The sequence below is a fragment of the Somniosus microcephalus genome, chromosome 2 (genome assembly GCF_052327205.1).
Source record: "Somniosus microcephalus isolate GS21.2 chromosome 2, FLI_Smic_1.0, whole genome shotgun sequence".
Lineage (NCBI taxonomy): Eukaryota > Metazoa > Chordata > Chondrichthyes > Squaliformes > Somniosidae > Somniosus > Somniosus microcephalus.
This window is the reverse complement of record NC_140988.1, coordinates 40,070,516-40,084,148: the sequence shown is the minus strand read 5'-3', so window position 1 is coordinate 40,084,148 and position 13,633 is coordinate 40,070,516.

The window sequence follows — 13,633 nt, the reverse complement described above, 5'->3', positions numbered from 1 at the left end:
CGCTACCAAGAGCAGGCGGTATAGCGCCGGGGACAGAGCCTTCATTAGCTCTGAGGTGCGGCGCCTCCTGAAAGAGGGCATTATCGAGGGGAGCAGCAGCCCCTGGCGTGCCCAGGTCGTAGTCGTAAAGACCGGCGATAAAAACCGCCTGGTCATCGACTACAGCCAGACCATAAACAGATATACCCAGCTGGACGCATACCCCCTCCCCCGCATATCTGACATGGTCAATCAGATTGCACAGTATAAAGTATTCTCGACCATCGACCTGAAGTCGGCCTACCACCAACTCCCTATCCACCCTGAGGACCGCCAGTATACCGCCTTCGAGGCGAATGGGCGCCTATACCACTTCCTTAGGGTCCCCTTCGGTGTCACTAATGGGGTCTCGGTCTTCCAAAGGGAGATGGACCAGATGGTTGACCAGAACGAACTGCAGGCTACATTCCCCTACCTAGATAACGTCACTATCTGCGGCCGCGACCGGCAGGAACATGACGCGAATCTGGAGAAATTCCTCCGTACGGCCCAACGGCTGAACCTCACCTACAATAAGGAGAAATGCGTGTTTAACACCACGCGCCTTGCCATCCTCGGCTGCGTAGTGGAGAACGGAATCATCGGCCCCGACCCAGAAAGAATGCGCCCCCTCATGGAGCTACCCCTCCCCCACTGCCCTAAAGCACTTAGGAGAACCCTGGGGCTTTTCGCCTACTATGCCCAATGGGTACCCAATTACGCGGACAAAGCCAGACCCCTCCTGAAAGCCACTTCCTTCCCCCTCACGGAGGAGGCGTGCGCGGCCTTCTCCCTCATTAAGGGAGACATAGCCAAGGCCACGATGCACGCAGTGGACGAGTCCATCCCCTTCCAGGTGGAGAGCGACGCATCCGACTTCGCCTTAGCCGCCACCCTAAACCAGGAGGGGAGGCCAGTGGCCTTCTTCTCAAGGACCCTACAGGGCCCCGAGATCCGACATTCGTCGGTCGAGAAAGAGGCCCAGGCGATCGTGGAGGCAGTACGGCGCTGGAGGCACTACCTGGCAGGCAAACGATTTACCCTCCTCACCGACCAGCGTTCGGTGGCTTTCATGTTTAATAACAAGCTGAAGGGCAAAATCAAGAATGACAAGATTTTGAGATGGAGAATCGAGCTCTCCACCTACGATTATGAGATCTTGTATCGGCCAGGCAAGCTGAACGAATCCCCTGATGCCCTTTCACGAATGACATGCGCCAGCGCGCATATCGATAGGCTTCAGACCCTCCACGACCAGCTCTGCCACCCCGGAGTCACCAGACTCTACCATTTCATTAAGGCCCGCAACCTGACCTACTCCATCGAGGAGGTCAGGACCATGACCAGGAACTGCCAGACCTGTGCGGAGTGCAAACCGCACTTCTATAGGCCGGACCGAGCAAGCCTGATCAAGGCCACCCGCCCCTTCGAGCGCCTGAGCATCGACTTTAAGGGGCCCCTCCCGTCCTCTGACCGTAATGTGTACTTCCTCAACATCGTTGATGAGTACTCCCGTTTCCCCTTTGCCTTCCCCTGCCCCGACATGACCAGTAGCACGGTCATTAAGTGCCTGAATGCCCTCTTCGCCTTGTTCGGGTTCCCGAACTATATACACAGCGACCGGGGCTCCTCCTTCATGAGCGAGGAACTCCGGCAATACCTCCTAGAGAGAGGTATTGCAGCAAGCAGGACCACCAGCTACAACCCCAGAGGTAACGGTCAGGTGGAAAGAGAGAACGCGACGGTATGGAAGGCCGTCCTCTTAGCCTTAAAGTCTAAGGGCCTCCCAACCTCCCGCTGGCAAGAAGTCCTCCCGACAGCGCTGCACTCCATCCGGTCATTACTTTGCACGGCCACTAACACCACCCCCCATGAACGAATGTTCGTTTTCCCCAGGAAGTCGACTACGGGAACCACTCTACCAACCTGGCTGACCGCCCCGGGGCCGGTCTGGCTGCGGAAACACGTGAGGGCCCATAAAACGGACCCCCTGGTCGAGAGGGTGAACCTCCTGCACGCCAACCCCCAGTACGCCTACGTGGCGTACCCAGACGGGCGGGAGGACACTGTCTCCCTACGAGACCTCGCACCCTCAGCCGATCCGGAAACACCGCCACCACCCCCCCAACCCCAGCCCAGGTAGACGGCATGCCGGAACCCCACGAGCCCTCGCCGACCACGCAAACACCAGCATCAACACCGGATAAGGCACCAGCACCGGATAAGGCAACACCACCGCTGCGGCGATCGGAGAGGCTTACGAAGCCTCCGGACAGACTGACCTACCAGAATTGGTAGTACACTTCACCCCGCCGGACTTAATTCTAAACAAGGGGTGAATGTGGTAAACCACGTTCACTATCGTATCACTGTTAGTAGTTAGCACTGTTCACCACTGTTCGTTATAACTGTATCACTGACCACTATTGTATCACGGTACGAGGTCGCCTCTTGCCACACTGCTATACCTGGGATGACCACTGCCGACTCCGCCTTGGCTCCACCCACCAGGCCAGGTATAAAGGTGAGCGACTGGCTGGTATTCCTCCTGCTTGGATCGGATCACCCACGAGAGTGGGCTCTGTTATTTAGTCAATAAAAACCTTTAGTCACCTTCGTAACTCTTCGCCTTTTATTGGAGGAATTGATAGGTATATCAGAGATATTAGGGCAGATGAAAGAGGCAGGTTTTAAGGAGTGTCTTAAAGGAGAAAAGAGAGTTAGGGAGGGAATTCCAGAGCTTAGGGCCTTGGCAGCTAAAGGCACGGCTGCCACTGGTGGAGCATTTAAAATCAGGGATGCTCAAGAGGCCAGAATTGGAGGAGCGCAGATATCTCGGAGGGTTGTAGGGCTGGAGGAGGTTACAGAGATAGGGAGGGGCGAGGCAATGGAGCGTTTTAAAAACAAGGATGAGAATTTTAAAATCGAGCCGTTGCTTAACTGGGAGCCAATGTAGGTCAGCAAACACAGGGGTGATGGGTGAGCAGGACCTCGTGCGAGTTAGGACACAGGCAGCTGAGTTTTGGATGACCTCAAGTTTACGGAGGGTGGAAGATGAAAGGCCGCCAGGAGTGCGTTGGAATAGTCGAGTCTAGAGGCAACAAAGGCATGGATGAGGGTTCCAGCAGTGGATGAACTGAGGCAAGGGCGGAGACGGGCGATGTTATGGAGGTGGAAATAGGCGGTCGTAGTGGTGGCACGGATATGTGGTTGGAAGCTCATCTTGGGGCAAAATACGACACCAAGGTTGCAAACGGTCTTGTTCAGCCTCAGTCAGGGAGAGGGATAGTGTCGGTGGCTAGGGAGCGGAGTTTGTGGCGGGGATTGAAGACAATGACTTCTGTCTTTCCAATATTTAGTTGTAGAAAATTTCTGCTCATCCAGTACTGGTTGTTGGACAAGGCAGGTAAATGGAGTTATGATACAGATCACCCATGATCTAATTGAAGATACAGATCAGCCATGATCTAATTGAAGATACAGATCAGCCATGAGCTAACTGAAGATACAGATCACCCATGATCTAATTGAAGATACAGATCACCCATGATCTAATTGAAGATACAGATCACCCATGATCTAATTGAAGATACAGATCAGCCATGATCTAATTGAAGATACAGATCACCCATGATCTAATTGAAGATACAGATCAGCCATGATCTAATTGAAGATACAGATCAGCCATGATCTAATTGAAGATACAGATCAGCCATGATCTAATTGAAGATACAGATCAGCCATGATCTAATTGAAGATACAGATCAGCCATGATCTAATTGAAGATACAGATCAGCCATGATCTAATTGAAGATACAGATCAGCCATGATCTAATTGAAGATACAGATCAGCCATGATCTAATTGAATGGTGGCACAGGCTCAAGGGGCTGAATGGCCTATTCCTGTTCATTTGCAACATTGTTTTTCACCCACTATTTCTGCACAAACCTGAAGCAGAAAGATTTTAAGATGAGCTGATGGTTTCTGAGAGTTATTGGTGTGTTCATCCGCAAAGAACAAATAAGATGCTAAAATGTAGCATTTAAATTTTTCCATTTTACTTAAAGAAACTTCCTGGTGCATGTGCGGCTGTTCTTTTATTAGAAGATTCATTTTCTCCAAGACTCGTTGCAGCCAACCTTTTAAGATAAGGAGGATGCACCCTGGTGGGAGTGCATTAACTGGCTATAATTGAGCATTCCCATCACTGCAATTGTGCAATTACCAGGGTTTGGAAATAAAATAGGGAGTGGTGTTGGAGTGGTGATGACTTTACTTATTTTAAACAAATTATGTGGATATTCCCATATTCAGAATTTTTGGGCTGTTGGCTTGTTTGTGTGTGAGTTCCAGTGCCTGGTTATGTTCTGTAACTTACAAAGCTGTATTCAGTTTGTTCATGCATGCTTGGTGGAAGTCCCTTTGCTACTGTAAAGTAACTGTGGAGAGAGCCCACACCACCCATATTACAGCAGCCAACATCCGCATGAAAACGCGACATTATTAATCAACAAACCCCAGGCTTCTTCGGTCAGGTGCACTTGAACATACAAAATTCAGCTCCACATTCTTGTTCCTTCTAATTACACTCTTGCGTACTTGACTTTCTTTTGATCCTGCAGTGTGTGACGATTTTTATATTCAGCCGGCCAAGAAAATCAAACTTTTGACATTGTTGATAAGAGCAAAATAGGCTAGAAATGACTGTTGACAATTATAGCCAATAACACTTAAGGCATTCAATTGATGCTCCTCTGCCCATTGTTTCAATGGACGGCATTAAACCATTTATTTTAACTTTACCCTGCAAAGTTGTATCGAGGTCCGTACAGCTACTTATCATATATTTCAAATATCTGTAGCCCTTCTAGGAGAAAAATCTCACCTAATTTTTCTTCCATTAATTTAAATGGATGGAAATTCAGGCGGCCTTCATTACACGAGTATGATCCTCCCAGCCTAATTTTCCTTTATGTTCTGCACTCGGGGGATACTTTATGCCCAGTAAGAGGAGATTTTGTCCCAAAATGTCAAAAATCAAAACTTTCTGAGGTGGGGTTGGGTGGGGGGTGGAGGGGGGCTTGAGCGGGGGAGGAGGGGGGAAATTGAATCCCTTTTGAAAATAAATGTTCACCCCTTCAGTAAGCCATTGGTCAGCGATTGCCAGTTTTCGAGGTTAGAATGTTATGTTTGTGGTAAAGCTGATTGTGTGCCGATGGAGCAAAGTACAGTAGCTTGAACCAAAACTTTTGTTCTCTCTGAGGGTTGTCAATGTTTGGAATGTAGTAAATCCACAATTGTGATTCAAACAGGAGTCAAAGGGACCGATTACGCTTACATCTAGATCGTGGTTATAAGTTGACATCTAATTTAGGGCCTAGTTTACAAAGTAGTATTAATTACATATGTGAGCAATAGGGTAAAAATGATTGGCTGCAGCATCTATCCACTCAATCTGGGTTATAATCAATAATAAACTAAATGCAGCAAGTAGACTTTTCTTGATTCTTAATTTCTTTATGATGCTCTGACAATGACGCATTTTGCGAAAAGGATGCTTGATAGGGAATGGGAACGGTCAAGATTCTGAGGAGTTCTTTTTGAATTTCAGGATGAAATGCAAGAATCTTGGGGAAAATCCAAATTTCTGCCCAAAATGTAAAATCAGCACTGTTTGTGAGCATGTGTAGTGAGCATGTGAATCAAGTGATCTATCTGCTTGCATTTGACTCATTAAAAGTCCTGCATCCCCATCATAGTGTGCAGAAGCTCTGTATATCACAACTGATTGCACAAACGCTGTCCCAGCACATCACAGAGTCAACTAAATGCTAAAGGTCGCAATGTTCAGGGAGTGGAGATTTATGAAAAATTAAGCACAAAGTGTCCTGTTCACAAGCATGTTGTATGTCAAGGTGCATTTAAGGGGGAGCTAGATAAGCACATGAGGGAGAAAGGAATAGAGGATATGCTGATATGGTTAAAAAGAAAGACTTGCATTTATATAGCGCCTTTCACAACCACCGGATGTCCCAAAGCGCTTTACAGCCAATGAAGTACTGTTTGAAGTGTAGTCACTGTTGTAATGTGGGAAACGCGGCAGCCAATTTGCAAGGTCCCAGAAACAGCAATGTGATAATGACCAGATAATCTGTTTTTTTGTTATGTTGGTTGAGGGATAAATATTGGCCAGGACACCGGGGATAACTCCTCTGCTCTTCTTCAAAACAGTGCCATGGGATCTTTTACATCCACCTGAGAGAGCAGACGGGCCTCAGTTTAACATCTCATCCAAAAGACAGTACAGCACTGGGAGTATCAGCCCAGCTTTATGTGCTCAAGTCCCTGGACTGGGACTTGAACCTACAACTATTCTGACTCAGAGGCAAATGTGCTACCAACTGAGCCACAGCTGACACTGTTAGATAAAGAGGGGTGGGAGGAGACTTATGTTGAGCGTAAACGCTGGCATAGACCAGTTGGGCTGAATGGTCTGTTTCTGTGCTGTAAGCTATAAGTAATTCTATGGCCCGTAATTTGCGGTCAGTGGTGAAGGTGACCCCAAAAAAAGCTGCCCACAGAAATCGCGCGATCTCTGTGGCGATAGGTTTTGCCATTTTCGACGTTCAATTCATTTCAGCGCTCTGTAATGGGAATCCGTTGCATGATTTGCTGTGACGTCAACAAGCTGTCTAAGCAACCAATCACATTGCAGAATTCTCACAGACAGGAAACCAGGAAATGAGAAGCTGCTTTTATCCAGACTTTTTAATAATGTTACAGAGTACTAAATAAAGATTGGGACTCTCATGTGTGGATAAGCAGAAGCTGAAATATCATGAACAAACTTAAATTAAAAAAAAAAGTTTTTTTTAAATTGTAATTTTTATCATAATGGAGAGATTTGACACTGCACAAATATAAAAATTAATTTTTCAGATCGTTCGTTTACCAGTCAATACGCTGTTAAAACCCCAGTTACACCTATTCTAATAAATGGATCAAGGGATATGGGGAGAAAGCAGGGACAGGGTACTGAATTTGGATGATCAGCCATGATCTCATTAAATGGCGGAGCGGGCTCGACGGGCCGAATGGCCTACTCCTGCTCCTATCTTCTATGTTTCTATGTTTCTAATAAGGCTTTACATTTAATGGGGTATTTAACCATATTACCACGGAAAGGCCTAAGTTTTCGGCAGTTTCACTGATTTTACTGATTACTGCGACTTACCGCAACTTCAGGATTTCTGCGTTTATATGTACAGGCGCTAAATCCTGAAGTTACGGTCAGTTTCAGAGGGGTAATGACGGTGAATGCTGTTAGTTCGCCGTCATTACATACAGCAAATTCTGGGCCAATATTATTTACATAATGTTGTTTTTTTCTTTTTTGAGAATGTAGCATTTAAAAAAAAAATCATTCACTGAAATCCTGAGATGAAAGAAGGGAGAAATCGCTGCTCATGTGGTGCAGAAACACTATCAGAGGTCAGGTAATCTAGGGCAGGAATGCCCAACCTGCTGCCTAAGGCTACATGGCCCTCAAAGCAAAGGTAACCAAGTCCTATTTGTACTTATGTTTCTTACTGACTAGCTCGTCCTCTTTGAATTCTGTCAGGACTGGAGGTTAGGTAAAAGCTTTCTTAGCACTTTTGCCTCGTTGGTGGATAAACCTAAAATCAGAACACCAAGGTCTGTTGGTATCAGCAACCTAGGATATATGCAAATTGTTGGGAACACAGGGCTAGAAATTGGCCTCCTTTGCGCCTCCCATTATTGCCTGCGGGGGGCGATAACGGGGCACTAACGAGTCACCAACCGGGCATGGCGAAAGAAATGACTCTCGTGGAATTCAATAGCGGGGTAGCGCCGGCGGTAAAATTTACTGCCTCGATCTCCTGTGCCCAGGAGATCGTGACATCATCGGTGTGCATTGCCCATTACCGCCACGGATCCTGAATTCACTTCCGCCCCCTGCAGCTTCGCCGGGCGTCAGCAACGCCAGCTGCAGGAGGCGTTGTGACCTCAGCCAGCCGCTTGGGGAGCGGTATTTAAAGGGATTGGTGGTCAGATAGGCCAAAATTCTTTTATCACCCCTTTGTGCTGTTTTTAAAAAAAATTTCATTGCCGCGATTGATCAGCCCTGCACTCTCTCAGAGTGCTTGGGGTGGCTCCTCGTGGATCACGGGTGCCGTCGCCGACCCATCCCCAGCCTTACCTTTAACTGCTGTGAGCATTGGCCCTTCCCTTGAAGGGAGGGACTAAGCCTGCAGCGCTGCATGGAACATTGCTCAGCGCCCTGCTGCTACCGCCCCTCTCACTCCCTTTAGTGTTCCAAGGGAAGTGGTGCCGCTTGATTTAGCGCTCTACTTCCCTTTTGGAGCGCTACAACTGAATTTCGCGGGAGCCTCTCCTCATTAGCGCCTGGCGATAACTTTTCCGCTTCTGAAGTTTTAGTGCCCCAAACGGGGCTATCATGAATTTCTCCCCCTTAAACTTTATATTTAATCCCAAGGCTCCATGGTATGTAGCAATGCAAGTCGTAAACACAAAAACGTGGACATCCTGACCTAGGCGGCGCTTCGTTATTCCACCTGAGGAACTTGATGGCCTACATCCACCTCTGTAACATCGCTCAGCTCTGCCCCTACCGCAGCCAATCTGCCGCTGAAACCCTCATTCATGCTACCCTTTGTCACTACCAGACTCAATTATTCCAATGTTCTCCTGGTCAGACTACCATCCTCCACCATCGGTAGACCTAAAACTCTGCTGCCCATATCCTATCCCATGTCAAGCCATGTTTACCTATCATATCTCCCCGTAGTGCCCTACATCGGCTCCAGGTCCCCAGTGCCTCAGATTTACATTTTTCATCATTATGTTTAAATCCCTTTATGGCCTCTACCCTCCCCACCTCTAACATCCTCCAGTTTAAGTTTCCATTCTTCCCATTTTTGACCAATTACAAAATAGAGTTTTTTTAATATTAAACAGTCTTTTGCAGAACTGGCATGAAGCGATGGCACAATTCTAGCTGCAGCTCAACTTCCCAAGGTCACTAGTCCCTTACTTGCTTTGATGGCTCACTTACAATAAAGCTCATAGTAGCAAAAATGCTTTGCCCATTTTTTCTCCTTGAGCTTATTATTAAGGTGCAACTGGCCAGTGAAGTGGTGCCTCCCTTGGGTATGATAAATCCAGTAGATGCTGAAGTGCTTTGCTCCATTATGTTGTGCAGGCCACTCTCCAGCCCCTAAGCCATGGCGCTATGTGGCAGTGGGACAAAATTCAAAAAATGAAGTCCAGTTTATCATCTCTGCTGGTGCCCACGTGACACTTCGTGCAAATTTGGAGACAATTTGGAAACCACAAGCCTACAATAGCCCTAAACCCACTGCCAAAGCATTTAAATACATTTCATTATTGCACCTTCTGGCGTAAAAATCATGGTTAATAATTCTTTGCTTTTGAATACATTTCCCTTCTGATATTACTAGAATTACTCTTCCGCTCAAGTCAAATCTTCCTGTTCACCCGCGCCTGGGGCACTATTTATATCAAACATTACAACGAGTTATTAGTGACAGAAAAGCCCCTGATTGAAAAGCATGTAACTTATTTCTGTATGCTCTATAGGACAGGTGAGGGATGACAGTGCTGCAAAGCGGAACAGCTCACACTTTGCTGTCGGTGACGGTCCCGAAAGTGAAAAGCAGTGACTGAGACTAATGCCTTGGCTATCTCACTTGGGATCCTCTCCTAATGTCACCGGAGGCGCTATCACCTCCAATGCTGAGTCCTGTGGAGTGGCGCAGTGCTCGGGAAAGGCTGCAGTTGTTGCCGCCTGTGCTGTAAAAAAAGCACATCATTAAGACTGGTGTCTCGGTGCAAACAGAAACCGCAGGTGGGCACACTCCAGCCGCACAGACGATTCTGGCTCCAGATGAAGTTTTCATTCGCTCCACAAAGCAAGCAAGGAATTGTTGAACTGTCCTGAAGTCAGTGAAACACAATTCTCGATCTAACCTGCTCTTCAGCTAAAGTGGAAAGTTACTTAGTGAGCAATTAGCTGTCTCCTTGCACCACACTCGCCCTCAGCCTCCCCCCACCCCCACTCCTCTCTCCAGGAACGTCAATAAAAATTGAGAGGAAACTAATGACAAACCATGCAAATAAGCAGCTAAATTTGGGTCACTGTAGTAAATTGGGTGGTGCTGCCTATTAGAGAGTATTTGAAAGAAGAAAGAAAGACTTGCATTTATATAGCGCCTTTCACAACCCCAGGACGCCTCATAGCGCTTTACAGCCAATGAAGTACTGTTTTTGAAGTGTAGTCAATGTTGTAATGTAGGAAATGCAGCAGCTAATTGCGCACAACAAGCTCCCACAAACAGCAATGTGACAGTGACCAGATAGGTTTTTTTTGTTATGTTGTTTGAGGGATAAATATTGGCCAGGACATATGTTTGCAGTAGGGAGCATAGAATGTTAAAACAACAATCAGTAATTAAAACATTTGGGCCTAGAATTTCAGTATAGCCAGTTTTGGGGCGCTAACGTTAGCACCCGCCCGAAGTTAGCGCCCGCCCCAAAGTTGCGCCCCCTTGCCGGAAATTCAGTGGCTTCGCCCTAAGAGGTTGGTGGAGCGCTAAAAGAGGCGTTCCACTACTATCTTTAGGCGCTAAGCCGGCGGTGCAGAGGGATAGCGCCGAGGCGGGGCGCAGCGCGGGTGCGGTCATTTTTTGATTGACAGCAGACCCCGTGGCGCCGACCAGCTCTTAAAGGGGGAAGGGACGATTTGGTCTGCTGCCACGCCCTGCACACTGCAGCTTTGCAAATAGGCCTCAACACTGCTGCTCGGCCCCAGGGAGTCATGGCAACGCCAGAGAAGGCCCGTGAGCGTGCCCTGCGCTTCTCAGAGGGTGATCTGGAAATAATGGTGACAGCTCTGGAGAAGAGTCATAGAGTCATAGAGTCATAGAGTTTTACAGCACAGAAAGAGGCCCTTCGGCCCATCGTGTCTGCGCCGCCCATCCATCCCTGTCCAGTCTAATCCCATTTTCCAGCATTTGGTCCATAGCCTTGTATGCAATGGCATTTCAAGTGCTCATCCAAATGCTTCTTGAATGTTGTGAGGGTTCCTGCCTCTACCACCCTTTCAGGCATTGAGTTCCACATTCCAACCACCCTCTGGGTGAAAAAGTTCCTCCTCAAATCCCCTCTAAATCTCCTGCCCCTTACCCTGAATCTATGCCCCCTTGTTATTGACCCCCCTACTAAGGGGAAAAGTTCCTCTTTGTCTACCCTATCTATGCCCCTCATCATTTTGTACACCTCAATCAGGTCCCCCCTCAGCCTTCTTTGCTCCAAGGAAAACAACCCCAGCCTGTCCAGCCTCTCTTCATAGCTGAGGCGCTCCATCCCAGGTAACATCCTGGTGAATCTTCTCTGCACCCTCTCCAAAGCAATCACATCCTTCCTATAGTGAGGCGACCAGAACTGCACACAGTACTCCAGCTGTGGCCTCACCAGCGTTTTGTACAGTTCCATCATAACCTCCCTGCTCTTATATTCTATGCCTCGGCTAATGAAGGCAAGTATCCCATATGCCTTTTTAACCACCTTATCTACCTGTTCCGCTGCCTTCAGGGATCTATGTACATGTACACCAAGGTCCCTCTGACCCTCTGTACTTCCTAGGGTCCTACCACTCATTGTGTATTCCCTTGCCTTATTTGTCCGTCCAAAATGCATCACCTCGCACTTTTCAGGGTTAAATTCCATTTGCCACTTTTCCGCCCATCTGACCAACCCGTTTATATCGTCCTGTAGCCTGAGGCTTTCCTCCTCACAATTTACCACCCCACCAATTTTCGTGTCATCTGCGAACTTACTGATCATACCTTTTACATTCTCATCCAAATCATTTATGTAGATCACAAACAACAAGGGACCCAGCACCGATCCCTGAGGTACCCCACTGGACACAGGCTTCCAGTCACAAAAGCAACCTTCGACCATCACCCTCTGCCTCCTGCCACTCAGCCAGTTTAGGATCCAACGCGCCAAGGCACCCTGGATCCCATGGGCTCTTACCTTCTTGACCAGTCTCCTATGCGGGACTTTGTCAAAAGCTTTACTGAAGTCCATGTAAACCACATCCACAGCATTTCCCTCATCCACCCCCCTAGTCACCCCCTCGAAAAATTCAATCAGATTTGTCAGACATGATTTACCCTTGACAAAGCCATGCTGACTATCCCCGATTAATCCTTGCCTCTCCAAGTGGAGACTAATTTTGTCCCTCAGAATTTTTTCCAATAATTTCCCTACCACAGATGTTAGGCTCACTGGCCTGTAATTCCCTGGTTTATCCCTGCTACCCTTCTTGAATAATGGTACTACGTTAGCTGTTCTCCAGTCCTCTGGTACATCCCCTGTGGCCAGAGAGGTTCTGAAAATTTGTGTCAGAGCCCCTGCAATCTCCTCCTTTGCCTCCCACAGCAGCCTGGGATACATCTCGTCTGGGCCTGGGGATTTATCCACTTTTTGGCCTGCTAAAACCGCTAGCACCTCCTCCCTCTCGATGCTAATATGTTCAAGTATGTCACAGCCCCCTTGCCCGATTTCTATGTCTGCATCGTCTTTCTCCATAGTGAACACAGATGCAAAAAATTCATTTAAAACCCTGCCTACATCATCTGGCTCTACACACAGATTGCCACTTTGGTCCCTAATGGGCCCTACCCTTTCCCTGGTTATCCTCTTGCCCTTAATATACTTATAAAACATCTTAGGATTTTCCTTTATTTTGCTCGCCAGTGTTATTTCATGGCCCCTCCTCGCCCTCCTAATTTCTTTTTTAAGTATGCCCCTGCATTTTTTATACTCCTCTAGGGCTTCTTCCGTCTTTAGTCTTTTGTAACTGCCAAAAGCCCCCCTTTTATTTCTAATGCATTTTTGTATATCCCTTGTCATCCAAGGTTCCCTTTGCTTGTTGGTCCCACCCTTGACCTTTACAGGAACATGTTGGCGTTGTACTCTCTCTATTTCCCTTCTGAAAGTCTCCCACTGTTTTGATGCGGATTTTCCTATAAGTAGCTGCTCCCAGTCCAATTTGGCCAGATCCTGCCTTATCATATTAAAATCGGCCTTCCCCCAATTTAGAACCCTTATTTCCGGGCCGTCTTTGTCTTTTTCCATGACCACCTTAAATCTCACCGAATTGTGGTCACTGTCGCCAAAATGCTCTCCTACTGACACTTCCACCACTTGCCCGGCTACATTCCCCAGAATTAGGTCCAGTACCGCCCCCTCTCTTGTAGGACTTTCTACATGTTGGCTCAAAAAGCTCTCCTGGATGCACTTTAAGAATTCTGCACCCTCTAAGCCTTTCACACTCTGACTATCCCAATTTATATTGGGGAAGTTGAAATCCCCCACTATTATTACCCTATTATTTTCGCACTTTTCTGAGATTTGCCTACATATCTGTTCCTCTATCTCCCCCTGACTGTTTGGGGGCCTATAGTACACTCCCAGCAAAGTGCTTGCCCCCTTTTTGTTTTTAAGTTCTACCCATATGGCCTCATTAGAGGAACCCGCTA